General features: G+C 34.0%; 1 protein-coding gene across 2 annotated transcripts in view; it reads right to left on the bottom strand.

Moving 5' to 3' along the window:
• Positions 1-10,858, bottom strand: part of LOC143057568 (kinesin-like protein unc-104) — a 98,118-nt gene extending 87,260 nt beyond the window's left edge. For both annotated transcript variants that reach the window (XM_076230884.1, XM_076230885.1), the window contains exon 1: positions 10,805-10,858. The gene's annotated coding sequence lies outside the window, so the exon portion shown is untranslated. The remainder of the gene's footprint in view (positions 1-10,804) is intronic.
• Positions 10,859-15,009: the final 4,151 nt, after the last annotated feature.

Genomic DNA, 15,009 nt, shown 5'->3' with positions numbered 1-15,009 from the left:
CATTGGTGCTATTGTTTATAGACCTTTAATTTTATGTCAGTATTCTCTCTTAACTCATCTATTTATATAAAAAAAAAGTTTTCTGTATGTTTTATCCTTGAAAGTGGATAGATCCAGTTTAATTTTTTTACCTCAGATTCAAGTAATTTCTTGTTTTTGGGTCTTTATACTAGATAGTTTTCTCATTTGCAAAACAGGATTTTGTACCATATTTCCATATTTATATGTCATATGTATGTCTGAATGTTGTTTTTTTTATAAATTTCTTTAAGGTTTGCCTAAGTATTTTTTTTATTTCCTAGTTAACGGTAATAATATTCAAATGGGGAATCTTGGATCTTTACAAAATTTATATTTTTTTATTCTACAGGATAAAAAAACGTTGTTGTTTTTTTTTAATCCACTTGGTGCTGCTAAGAATTTTGATTTGAATTTATGTTCAGAAAAAAGGAAAGATTATGTTGAAAACAAAAAGGGTGAAAAGCTAACATACACCTTGAAAATGAGCTGGTCATATCAATATAAACACAGAAAATTTATCATCTCCCATATAACATTAAAAACATCCTTCCTGTTTTGGTAATTCTAAACCTTCTTGGCCATGATATACTATAAATCAATATCAATATAGATCTCAGTCTGACTTAAGATAAATTCGTAAAATTCTATGAAAATAGCGATCGTTAAATTATTCATCTATGAACCTGTTAGACATACAAGAAATTCCAATACAATCAATGAGAGAAGGAAATAACAACATTGATTACTCCTTAAAAATCAATAAGCAGTAATTGTTTTCGTCTTAATCTCCGAAAGGGATCAAAAACTGATCAATTTGGATTTAATTTCAGATTAATATTTCAAGAATCCCTTAATTAATGCAAGGACGTATATTAGTTAGTTATATGTTAGTTATACGTCCTTGTGGGGACACATTTTGACAATAAGTGTTTCAAAAGAAAAAAAGTTATATCAATTTTACCTAATGTATTTTTGACTTTAACATCATGGATTCACCTGTATTTAGCCTCTAGAATCGATAGCTTTACATTAATCAAGGACGTATAACCCATGAACATATTAAAAATAATTTCAAGTTCAAATAATAGCATGTTGGTTTTTATGCCCCCCCTACGATAGTAGAGGGGCATTATGTTTTCTGGTCTGTGGCTCCTTTCGTTCGTTCGTTCGTTCGTTCGTTCATTCGTCCGTCCATCCGTCCGTTCGTTCGTCCCGCTTCAGGTTAAAGTTTTTGGTCGAGGTAGTTTTTGATGAAGTTGAAGTCCAATCAACTTGAAACTTAGTATATATGTTCCTTATTATATGATCTTTCTAATTTTAATGTCAAATTAGAGTTCTGACACCAATTTCACGGTCCACTGAACACAGAAAATGATAGTGCGAGTGGGGCATCCGTGTACTGTGGACACATTCTTGTTCTTATATATTTTATTCTTTACATCTGTCATGTTTTGTAGTGTCCTGACTAAAAATTTCATTTTCTATTCCAGTTTTACACAAATGGTTATACGTGTAACTTAACTATCTTTCATCAGCTATTTAACAAAGCTTCAAAGTTTTTTTAAGGAACAAAGAAGTTTTGTTTAAAATTATGTTGGTGGTCATGTTTGATGGGTTTGTTGTTGTCAATCATATATAGATGTATGTGTAATTTCCTACCAGATGAAAATGATTTTTCTCAAAACTCTAAATTCTCAATGGCCAATGAATGACAAAGTCTATGATTTACTAAGAAAAACCTCTCAAATATTTCAGATACATGCTAGATGGCCCCGTTTCAAAAAGTTTCTTTAACAACACATGTGGACACAAACATGCATGGATAATATATCCAGCTCTCAAGACCAATGCTAGTTTGATGAAAATTTACTTGATCAATGAGTATTTAAATTTCAAACTATCAGTAAACAGGAAGTGGATGTACTGCAGATCTAACAAGATGTGTTGAAAGAACATGAAAATCAGCATAGTGGAACGAAACATAAACTTGATCTGTAACTCATTGTAGTAGAATCAGCACAAAATCTCAAGGCTTATAGAAAGCAGATTCTCCGCAGGGCACAGCTTTGTATGACCTGAATATTAATCCCCTCAAAAAATTTGAAGAAATTTTCTTTTTAAATTCTGAAATCTGAAATGAGAAACCCCCCCCCCCCCAAAAAAAAATAATCTTATTTACCACCCCAACCCCCCAATTTTTTGTCACCTCCCCCCCCCCCCCCCCTTTCCCTTTATTAAAAAATAATCTCAATTCAAATTTCCAATGGAGTTTTCAACAATAATAATTACTCATTTAAATACATCATAAAATATTAAAACAATGATGGTAAAAATTAATATTAATTAATAGTAAATTCTAATTTTTATTTTACAGCTTATCACCCCCGAGACAATCATCATTTCTTAATACATTATTTTCAAGCAGTGTAAGGGAGGTAATCAAACATATCTATAACAGTATTCTTTAAATGGAATTGGATTACCTCCCTTATATGCTTTTAATTTGTCTAAAATGTCCTTTAACCAGAAAAACCCTTGTTTTTCCCCTTTTTTGCCCCTTATAGCTCAATGATTTGAGCCACAACCCCCCATAATCATCCTTTATAGTATGGAAACTTGTGGTATAATTTCGAAGAGATTTATACACTTTTAAAAACACAAGTTATTGACTGGAAACTACAAAAATGCTTATTTGGGCCCCTTTTTTGGCCCCCATCTTAATGAAACCCCTCTTGGAGCAAGAACCCCAAATCTCAATTCCAGCCTTTCCTTTGTAGTAAGAAACATTGTAGTATAATTTCAGAGAGATCCATACACTTAAACACAAGTTATTGTCTGTAAACTAGAAAAATGTTTCTTTTTGGCCCTTTTTTGGCCCCTTATTCCTACATGTTTGGGGAAATTAACCCCAAACTCAATCCCAGCCTACCCTTTGTTATATGGAACCTTGTGGTACAATGTCAGAGAGATCCATACAGTTACGCACAAGTTATTGTCCTGAAACTAGAAAAATGCTTGTTTTAGGCCCCAATTTGGCCTTTAATTCCTAGACTATTTGCCCCATAACCCTTTAAATAAATCCCCACCTGCTACTTATGGTATTAAACATTGTGGTACAATTTCAGAGCAATTGAAATACTGATACACAAGTTATTGTCCTATACAACAACAAAAATTTTTGCAGTTGTATAAAAGTCAGAATAACTGTGATTTTCAACTATTTTCAAAGTCCAAAACCCAATAATTTAAAAATCAAATGTGAACAAAAGTTAATCTGTAACTCATCAAAGTTAACTTGCATACTAAAATTCAGCCCAATTTCTGAAGGTGTTTAGAAAAAAAAGCTGTATACATTTTTAACTATGATTTTCAACAATTTTTCCAAAAGTCCAAAATCAGCATAGTGGAACAAAACTTAAACTTGATTTGTAACTATTTATGATTTATAACTTACATACTATAAAAAATCAGCCCAATATCTGAAGGCATTTAAAAAAAAATTGCTTTTTATGGTTTGTTACGGAAAGATGGAATGAAAGAATGACGGATTCAGAATGACAGACAAGGGTAAAACTATATGGCCCCACAACAAAAATGGGAGGTAAATAATGGCATTATAATATTTTGTTAAGATTTTGAGTTACTTTAAATTTAATCTGCTTGGATTTAGGAGAAGATTGTACACATGGTGTGCAGATATGACATATGACAGAGTTCAAAAATTATGCAGATAAAAAAACAAACTTGGTTGCAAAAGTACATCATGTGATCTGAGATACATGTAGACTGTGTCAAAAGTTTCATAAAACTTGTAAAGGCTAATATCAAAAGAATTTGCAAGATTTTAAACTGGAACAGACAGACAAATGTAGGAATACACTTCCACATTAATATGCATACCATCCACAATCCTAGTCAATAAAGAGTGGAATCAAACAAAACTGCCACTGTAGGGTTCTTACTCACAAACTCAGTGTTGACAGGCTATTGATAAAGCTGGACTACTTCTAAAGACCACTCGGCCACAGAGGCTTTGGAAGGCAGTACTATAAATTGGTACAACTATAATTATGGACCAAGGAAGATAACTCTAATTTTAAATATTACATTAACAATGACTTCATTGATATTTTTAGAACACACCAGATTCATGCACCATGTACAATTTTATCTAATTTTCTTGACGAGTATGGTTATAAACATACATGACAACATAGTTTTGTAACTGAATATATCTGAGAATATATTTTATTGACAAATTTCTTAAAATGTTCATGGATAGGATCCATGTCCATTGTATACAGCAGATACTGTGGATTCATTATTATTCGTTGGATACCAATTTTCTTGGATTTTGTGGGTACAGCTACTGTGGATTCATTATTATTCGTTGGATACCAATTTTCTTGGATTTTGTGGGTACAGCTACTGTGGATTCATTATTATTCGTTGGATACCAATTTTCTTGGATTTTGTAGGTACAGGTACTGTGGATTCATTATTATTCGTTGGATACCAATTTTCTTGGATTTTGTGGGTACAGCTACTGTGGATTCATTATTATTCGTTGGATACCAATTTTCTTGGATTTTGTGGGTACAGCTATTGTGGATTCATTATTATTCGTTGGATACCAATTTTCTTGGATTTTGTGGGTACAGCTATTGTGGATTCATTTTTATTCGTTGGATACCAATTTTCTTGGATTTTGTGGGTACAGGTACTGTGGATTCATTTATTTTTGTGGGTATCAATTTTCATGGATTGGTGAAAACCTGCATATTCGTGGATATTTGATTTTGTGGTTTTGCCAATGTCCGTATATAAAGCCAATTCAAAATATATTATTCGTTGAACATTTGAATTCATGGTTCACCTTTACCCACGAAAACCATGAAAATTGGTATCCAACGAATAATAATGAATCCACAGTATTAAAACCATGAAATCAAACCTTCAATGATTGACAAATTTTCTATAGGCTTGTATGCAGACTTTGGCAAAACCACGCAATTAAATATCCAGGAACATACAAGATTTCCTTTAACCACGAAAATTGGTACCCAAGAAAAAATAATGAATCCACAGTACTAAATGTATATTTTGTTTAATTTAAAAAGAAGTGATAAACTCTGGAAAATTGATAACTACATGTATCGGGACAGCCACATTATAGCCCAACAAAAGACTAACAAGCCCACAAAACATACACTATACAGAAAACTAAAGACTAATCAACATGCAATCCACCCGAAAAAGTTATCTTAAGTGCTCCAGAAGGCAAAGCTTCAGTAGTGGTATCAGTAATTTTGTCCATGGTACATAGATATAGGAAGATGTGGTGTGAGTGCCAATGAGACAACTCTCCATCCAAATAACAATTTATAAAAGTAAACCATTATAGGTCAATGTACAGCCTTCAACACGGAGCCTTGGCTCACACCGAAACAACAAGCTATAAAGGGACCCAAAATTACTAGTGTAAAACCATTCAAACGGGAAAACCAATGTTCTAATCTATATACATGTAAAAAACTAGAAACGAGAAACACGTATAAATTACATAAACAAACGACAACTACTGTACATCAGATTCCTGACTTAGGACAGGTGCAAACATTTGCAGCGGGATTAAATGTTTTAATGGTACCAAACCTTCTCCCTTTTTCTGAAACAATAGCATAACATCACAACATAGAAAAACACACGATAAAATATCAATTGGCAGGCTTAACTCAATCAAAAAACGTAAATTAACACACTATGAACGAATAAATTTATGTACAAATTCTGTGATAATGTCTGATAAGGTGATGTCAAAATTGAGGAAAAGAGGACATTGGATTGTGGTTAAGACAAACAGAAAATAGCTCTGACGCTTGCATTTAATAAAATATATCCCTATCTGGCAAATTTGCTAATCTTGCTTAAAAATAATGATTGCAAAATTTGTCACTTTAAAATGTACAATTATTGAGTAAATTTCAGAAACATTTTTCAGAATTAAAGCTACACAACACAAATAAATATATATAACTAATGCCTTACAACTCTAATCTGTTACATGACCCACTTTGCAGAAAAGCTGAAGTGGAAGTGTTGTACGCCCCTGAATTCCATTACTGCAGATTTCATTGAGTATGTAGCCAAAGGTAGTATCTTTGGTTAGCTTGCTTGTTAGCTGAACCGTAAAGTCATTATTAGGTCAGGTATACTACCCTTCTTTCGAAGTAGCCTAGTCCAAGAGACAGATAGATTGGTTATCTGCCGGACTAGTCTACTCTTAAAGGAGGGTAGTTTACCTGACCTAACAATGACTTCACGGTTCAGCTAACAAGCAAGCTAACCAAAGATATTACCTTTGGATACACACTCAATGAAATCGGCTGTAAATAGTGTTGGCACAATGTAATTTATTTGAGAGCTGTCTCAAAAAATTATCATCTGAACTTAATCCGAGATGAAAGATAAGTAGTAGTATCACTATGTTCAGTGGATGATAGTGTTGTGTTCACAATTAAGGTAAGCATCGAAAGTTATAATTAAAGGTAATAAAAGAATATCATTGTACATGTACATATTTTTTGTACAATTTGACTGCAATCCAGTACATGTGCAATAAATTGAAATGAAGATTTAACATAAATTAAATCTAAAAGATATACAGAGCTCCTTGAAAAGTGGTGGTCAGAATGTTTTTACCACCAAAATTTTGCAAAGAACTGACACAATTTTGTATTTTGCAATAGAAATAATACCAATATTAGTGTCAGAGAACCAGCAGAATTCTTCTAGGACCAACAAGGAAAAAAGATTCGAGAATTCTAAATATATAAATTGTATTTCAGTCAACATGGTCAAATTAAAATCTGTTACTTTATCAGGGTTAAACATTTTGTATCACTTCCTTAACCTTTATTACATTTAATTGAAACTTTCTCTTAATATCATCCATAAAATGCCATTGTGCAACTTTTATTTTGTTATTTTTATTCAAAATATATGTATTTGAAGTTCCTCAAATCAAAACATAGTCTTAATTTGTTACTACTTTTAAGATGGTTCATAAAGCATATTGATTTGTAAACGCCACTGGCAATACTAATATTTTTATTGTAAGTGGCTGTAAATTTACAAACTTTGCCAGAGTTAATGATAACTAAAGGCTCTAAAGAGCCTGTGTCGCTCACCTTGGTCTATGTGCATATTAAACATAGGACACGGATGGATTTATGACAAAATTGTGTTTTGGTGATGCTGATGTGTTTGTAGATCTTACTGTACTGAACATATTTGCTACTTACAATTTTCTCTATCTATAATAAACTTGGCCCTTTAGATACAGAGGAAAACATTTTGTAAAAATTTACAAAAATTTACCAAATTAATAAAAATTGTTAAAAATTGACTCTAAAGGGCAATAACTCCTTAAGGGGTAAACTGACCATTTTGGTCTTGTTGACTTATTTTTAGATCTTACTTTGCTGAACATTATTGCTGTTTACAGTTTATCTCTATCTATTATAGTATTCAAGATAAAAACCAAAAAACAAATCTTTTTAAAATTACCAATTGGGGGGCAGCAACCCAACAACCAGTTGTCCAATTCATCTAAAAATTTCATGGCAGATAGATATTGACTTGATAAACAATTTAACCCTTTGTCAGATTTGCTCTAAATGCTTTGGTTTCAGAGTTATAAGCCAAAATCTACATTTTACCCCTATGTTCTATTTTTAGCCATGGCGGCCATCTTAATTGGTTTGCTGGGTCACCACACACAATTTTTAAACTAGATACCCTAATAATGATTGTGGCTAAGTTAGGTTAAATTTGACCCAATAGTTTCAGAGGAGAAGATTTTTGTAAAAGATTACAAAAATTTACAAAAAATTGGTAAAAAATGACTATAAAGGGTAATAACTCCTTAAGGGGTCAACTGACCATTTTGGTCATGTTGAATTATTTGTAGATATTACTTTGCTGAACATTATTGCTGTTTACAGTTTATCTCTATCTATAATAATATTCAAGATAATAACCAAAAACGGCAAAATTTCCTTAAAATTACCAATTCAGGGGCAGCAACCCAACAACCGGTTGTCCGATTCATCTGAAAATTTCAGGGCAGATAGATCTTGACCTGATAAACAATTTTACCCCCATGTCAGATTTGCTCTAAATGCTTTGGTTTTAGAGTTATAAGCCAAAATCTACATTTTACCCCTATGTTCTATTTTTAGCCATGGCGGCCATTTTTGTTGGTTGGCCGGGTCACCGGACACATTTTTTAAACTAAATACCCCAATGATGATTGTGGCCAAGTTTGGTTAAATTTGGCCCAGTAGTTTCAGAGGAGAAGGTTTTTGTAAAAGTTAACAGACGACGGACGACGGACGCAAAGTGATGAGAAAAGCTCACTTGGCCCTTCGGGCCAGGTGAGCTAAAAAGGAATGGCAATTAATATTCCAAAATATATATATATAATCAAAATCACAGACACAAAATGACTATGTCTGATTGTCTGATGTGACATGATTGCTTCCCTTGAATAGTAAATATTTCGCCAGCCTTAAACGGTTTAGCTAAAGAAGTTTTTTTTATTTTATATCAGTTATAACCCTGACTTGTAACACAGAGATCCCAAGGTGCAATTCCCAGGGAACACAATTATTTTTTTCTATCCCTATTTTACAAAGATTTTCCTTTGATCTTATAATTACGACTGATAATTTCCTTTCTCAGCACAGAAGAAAGATATGAAAAATTATCACTAGAAACAAAGGGTGCAAGTGTTGTTGATAGAAATTAACAATGTTGTCATAGGTAAAATAGTGATAAAAAGATTATCATTGGTCATCTCAACTTGATTGCTTATCTTCTTACCAGCTCAAGCGAAAAAATCAATCTTGTCCAGATGACCAACAATAACCTATAATTTAATTAAATATGAAACATGCTCTTTAAGACTGGGTATAAGTCAAATCGGCACCATGTTAATTCAGTATCTAGTCAAATGGGCACCTGTTTAAAGTCGGCATCCAATAATATTTAATATAATTTTTAAAATGTGTAATGATCTTTCTTTTTTTAATTATTTTTAGGGTTTGATTTTATACAATGAAACCATTACCCAAGCAGTTGTTTTATTACATGTATGAGAAAATAAGAAGCAATAAAAGGGAAAACTATCACTAATCAAACTCGCATGCAATATTTAAATAATTACCAATTAAGGTGGTATCAGGAAACATTAAACAGCATTAACATGATTACACTAACAATCGTGTAAAATGCTCAACTGGTAAAAACATGCATAAAAAATATACAATACCTTGAATACACTAACACATAAGTTGAATGAAAAAAATACATAAAAAAATGTAAATAAGTCAACAGTTGGATAACTCCTTCTTTCTTTTAATCAATTTGCTTAAAATACTGGCAAAAACATATATATAGTTTCATAAATCCAACATGGGTGCCGAAATGATTACATCTTGTGCCGATTTAACCAGGTGCCAAATTGACTAGGTGCCGATTTGACTATACCAGGTGCCGATTTGACTAGGTACCGATTTAACCAGGTGCCAATTTGACTAGGTACCGATTTAACCATGTGCCAATTTGACTAGGTACCGATTTAACCAGGTGCAAATAGACCACTTTCGAGTTCATCCGTCACCGGAAAAAACTCGCAAATTATGTGCGCCTTTATGACGTCCTTTACCAAATAGAGGGGATCGCCTGTATCCCTGCACTATAAACGTTCATCAAGCGTCTTAGTGATCGTCATTGTGCAGGATAAACTTGAAATAATATTTGTTCTGTAGGTACTCAATCACAATTCCCTGATGAAAGCAGTGCTGAAAGACAATTATGAGAATTCAATTTGCCGAATAATTCGTGCAATATAGCTTTCATGATAGTTTTCCAACCACTCGCTCAACATTGGAACGGAAGTGACCACGCACCTAAACCCACAAATGATGTTCACTAAAACCAAAGTTTTTGACGGAAATGAGTTGAACTCGAAGGTTAATTCACAGTCTATTAAACTTTGGTTACACCCAAACTATTTATATTTCTACTTTATATACATGTGTTAACCACCATTACTGTTTCAGGCTTGATATTATGCAGCTAGTATATGATCTCATGTGGGCATTTATAATTATTAAGTAAAGCTGATCATGGGACAAAGGGGGTTTCATTGGGGGGTTCCGATCCCGGATCCCGCTTACTGTTTTTCAGATTCCCGTATCCCGCTTACACTATATATATATATATGTACGTAAGCAATTCTCATTATTTTTGTTATTTCCCGGGTCCCGCTAGACCTCATTTCCCGTTTTCACGACACAATTATTTGACTTTCACGTGTCACGCTTACAAAAAATTGGCAATCCCGCGTCACGCTTAGACCCCAATGAGACCCACGACAAATGGGAAATAAGCAGGGGCTCAGTAGCCAATGCCAATGGTACTGAAACTTGGGTTGGGCCGCTAAAACTGTTATGAAAATGTCCATACATTTTATTTTAATTTTTCCTATTTTGGCAGGTGGGGCCCCTAGTCAGAAAAAAATGAGTCTTTCTCCCTGGGTTCCCGAAATTGACAGATTGATGGGATTTGCAAATGCCAGCATCTGAGGCTCAGCTGCTTAGGACAAGGTCGAAAATTTCTCCCGTTTTTCTGGTTAATCTCTTTGTTACATAACTTGTACATTATCTTAACCATGTATGTGTTTTTGTAGTGTGAAATGATTAAATCTGTATGTTACCATATAATGAATTTACGAATGACCATCGATAAATTTTCTATCAGTCGTTTCAACAACTTCCGGTAATGATCAAGGGACCATCTCAAAGTTTTTTAAAGACCCAAATGTTGCTAAACACCTATCCGACCTCCATGATAAATATGTTGTTGTCCCCGCAGACAAAGCCCCAAATAACATCGTTTTTGTCTGTAAAAGACATTACATTAATTGCTTGATAAACGAATTAGGTATAGACAATTCACTTGGAAACTCAACATATACCCTCACGACACTTACCAAAGAGGAAATCCTGGATAATCATAGGTCTGTTCTTTGTTCCTTTGGTATTTCAACCAAAGATGAAGAACTGGATCTTCCATCACTGTATTGGATACCTAAACTACATAAGTGTCCTTACAAACAGCGGTATATTGCTGGGTCTTCCAAGTGCTCCACAAAACCTCTTTCTAAATTATTAACATCCATTTTATCAGCAATCAAAGACGGGCTTCAAAGTTATTGTGAAACTGCCTATTCTAGAGGTGGCGTGAATCAGATGTGGATACTTAAAAATTCCAAAGATCTTTTAGAGTACATACAATCTAACTCTCTTTCATCTTGTAACAGTATTAAAACATTTGACTTCTCTACTCTTTACACAAGTATTCCACATTCCAAACTTAAAGACAAATTAAAAGAGTTGGTATTACTTTGCTTCATAAAAAAGAATGGCCAACGTAGATACAAGTATCTTGTCTTAGGGAGGGATAAATCCTACTTTGTAAAGAATCACTCTGATTCAAACAAAAAATTCTCTGAAACCGATATTATCAAGATGCTTGATTTCTTGATTGACAACATATTTGTTACGTTCGGAGGACGTGTTTTTCAACAGACTGTCGGCATACCAATGGGAACAAACTGCGCCCCTCTACTTGCTGACTTGTTTCTTTATTATTATGAGGCTGACTTCATGCAGGAACTTCTTAGGAAGAAAGATAAGAAGTTAGCAATATCCTTTAACTCTACTTTCCGCTATATAGATGACGTTCTTTCACTAAACAATTCAAAATTTGGTGACTATGTGGAACGCATCTATCCCATCGAATTGGAGATAAAGGATACTACAGATACAGTTAAGTCAGCTTCATATCTTGACTTACATCTAGAAATTGACAATGAGGGTCGGTTGAAGACAAAACTTTACGACAAAAGAGATGATTTCAGCTTTCCAATTGTGAACTTTCCATTTCTAAGTAGCAACATTCCAGCAGCACCTGCATACGGGGTATATATCTCTCAATTGATACGATATTCCCGTGCTTGCATTTCCTATCATGATTTTCTTGATAGAGGGTTACTGCTCACAAGGAAGCTATTAAATCAAGAGTTCCAAATGGTGAAGTTGAAATCATCCCTTCGTAAATTTTACGGACGCCATCACGAGTTGGTTGACCGTTATGGAATAACCATTTCACAAATGATATCGGATATGTTCCTCACGTCGTAACTACAATCTCCTTCCCTTTCATGAATTTGACCTACCGAATTAGACTATTTACCGGATTTGTAATCACATAAGCAACACGACGGGTGCCGCATGTGGAGCAGGATCTGCTTACCCTTCCGGAGCACCTGAGATCACCCCTAGTTTTTGGTGGGGTTCGTGTTGTTTATTCTTTAGTTTTCTATGTTGTGTCATGTGTACTATTGTTTTTCTGTTTGTCTTTTTCATTTTTAGCCATGGCGTTGTCAGTTTGTTTTAGATTTATGAGTTTGACTGTCCCTTTGGTATCTTTCGTCCCTCTTTTATTATTCTGCATAAGTTCATCTAGTATTTTCGACTTTTTTTATAACGAATATTTGTTAAAGATTGAAGTTAATATACGAAGGGAAACATTAAAGTAAGTATGGTGTGTTTATCTTAGTTTTAAATGCCCATATATGAGCCTCCTCATACCCGTAGCCAGGGGGGGTTCGGTTCGGTTCGGACGAACCCCCCCCCCCTTGAAAACAAATAAGCACTGTTAAAGTCAATGTTCTGTTCGAATTGTGACTGTTAAAGTCGAGTTTGTGAGTCCAACGACCCCCCCCCCCCCACCTTGGAAATTCCTGGCTACGGGCCTGCTCCTTATGGGTTTTTTATTATGTGATAATACTGCCATATTATAGTGATTATTTGATTACCAGACCAAATATTTAATGATTATAATATTTGATTATTTGATAATCTATGATTTTATTTTTGTAATTTAATTATCTTGTTTATAAAATTGATTATGTGATTACATGGCAAAAACCGAATGTGATTATGTGACTACTTAATTGACACCCCATTAGGTGCCTCGACATATATCGCTCTGTATCCTCAACTGGACTGTAGCCGGGCTATAAAAACATGTCGGTTGTGCACCTCTAGATAGGTACATGCATATATCAACCATGGTTCTTGGACACTTTCCAGCATTCATGATTGTGAATCCATGACAAAAATATTTTTTTGTTGATCTTATAGTTTTGCTGATCTTTTTTGTTTCTCTGTAACAGTTTCTCTCTGTCTCTCAATATACAAAAAAGGGGTAACAAGTTGCAAGGATTTCAAAAGTCTCACTATACAAATCCTTGCAAATGGTTATTTTACCACAATCAAACCTATAAATAGTCTACTAACGATTTCAGCATTATTTGACTAATTTGCGGAAAATTTTGCCGTGCTGATCATCATAGTTTGCTACATTGCATTAAAAGTATAAAAAAAAAAGATGTTGTTAGATTGCCAATGAGACAACTCTCCCCTTTTTTTGGACGATCAATGCATTTGAATGGGGACATATAGTTGGAACCCCCCTTTTGTCTTGGGTTGGGATCCCCCCCCCCCCCCATTTTTTTAAATGGCTGGATCCGCCCCTGGCCTTCCAATTAATTTAGATATCAAAGTGGCTATCTATGATCTTGATAATAGTTGGAAAGACTATAATTATAAGAGGCAGAACACTAAAAATGTATAATTTTTAGTAAAGAGCACAATCTTATCAAAATAAGTTCACAAATAAAAAATCGAGGAGCAAGTGATGTGAACTTATTTTAATAAGATTATAAAGAGCAACAACTCCAACGAAGACTGAGCTGGCGATTTTGATCAGAATAAATGTGAGAATGGAAATGGGGATTGTGTCAAAGAGACAACAACCCGACCATAGAGCAGACAACAGCCGATCAGAAGACTTGTTAGAAGATCTTAGTTTAAACAGTATTTATTAATGAAAAATTACAAGAATAAAATTATACTGTACAATACAATAATGTTACATGAAGTTCAAATATGGGATTCGGAAAAACTTATACAAATCCGTCCCCCCCCCCCACCCAAAAAAAAATCTTTTTAACAAACAACATCACTGTGCAAACAGTAGACTCTGTTTGAGGTAGCATATGATAAATTGAATAAATACTGTCACACACACACAAAAATACAACTAACAAATGAAATAAATTAAAATAAAGAAAATGGTAGATCTTGTCTTGCAGATTGTGAAAAATGCACAATTGTAACCCTAGCCGTATTTGGCACAACTTTTTGGAACTTTTGGTCCTCAATGCTCTTCAACTTTGTACTGGTTTTGGCTTTTTTCATCTGAGCGTAACTGGTTAGTCTTGTGTGGACTAATCGCGCGTCTGGCGTATTAAATTTTAAACCTGGTACCTTTTGTTAGCAATTATTCGTGTGTTTCTCTGTCCTATATGTTCTCCCATTCATTTGTATTGTAGTCCCGTCATGTAATGTTGTCATTTTAATGTTATATTTAACATTGCAATAAAAGCGGGAGGTTTAGCATGCCACAAAATCAGGTTCAACCCACCATATTTTTCTTAAAATGTCCCGTACCAAGTCAGAAAAATGGCCATTGTTATATATATTATAGTTCGTTTCTCTGTGTGTTGTGTTTCGGTTGTGTCGTAGTTCTCTTATATTTGATGTTTTTCCCTCAGTATTAGTTTGTAACCCGGATTTGTTTTTTTCTCAATCGATTTATGAATTTCGAACAGTGGTATACCTACTGTTGTCTTTATTTCTCCATAGGCGGTGATGGTAAGATTTTCTTCTGTAGCTCAGTCCGTATCGTAAACCTGGATATGATGGCTCGTCAATCGAAGCTGAGACATTTTCACAGTATGTGGTTAAATTTTCGGGGTACGTAGTGTCATTCATTTTCCCGTAAATTAAC

The sequence above is a fragment of the Mytilus galloprovincialis genome, chromosome 13 (assembly GCF_965363235.1).
Source record: "Mytilus galloprovincialis chromosome 13, xbMytGall1.hap1.1, whole genome shotgun sequence".
Lineage (NCBI taxonomy): Eukaryota > Metazoa > Mollusca > Bivalvia > Mytilida > Mytilidae > Mytilus > Mytilus galloprovincialis.
Note: the sequence above shows the minus strand (reverse complement) of the source record. Positions and strands in the feature narration are given on the sequence as shown.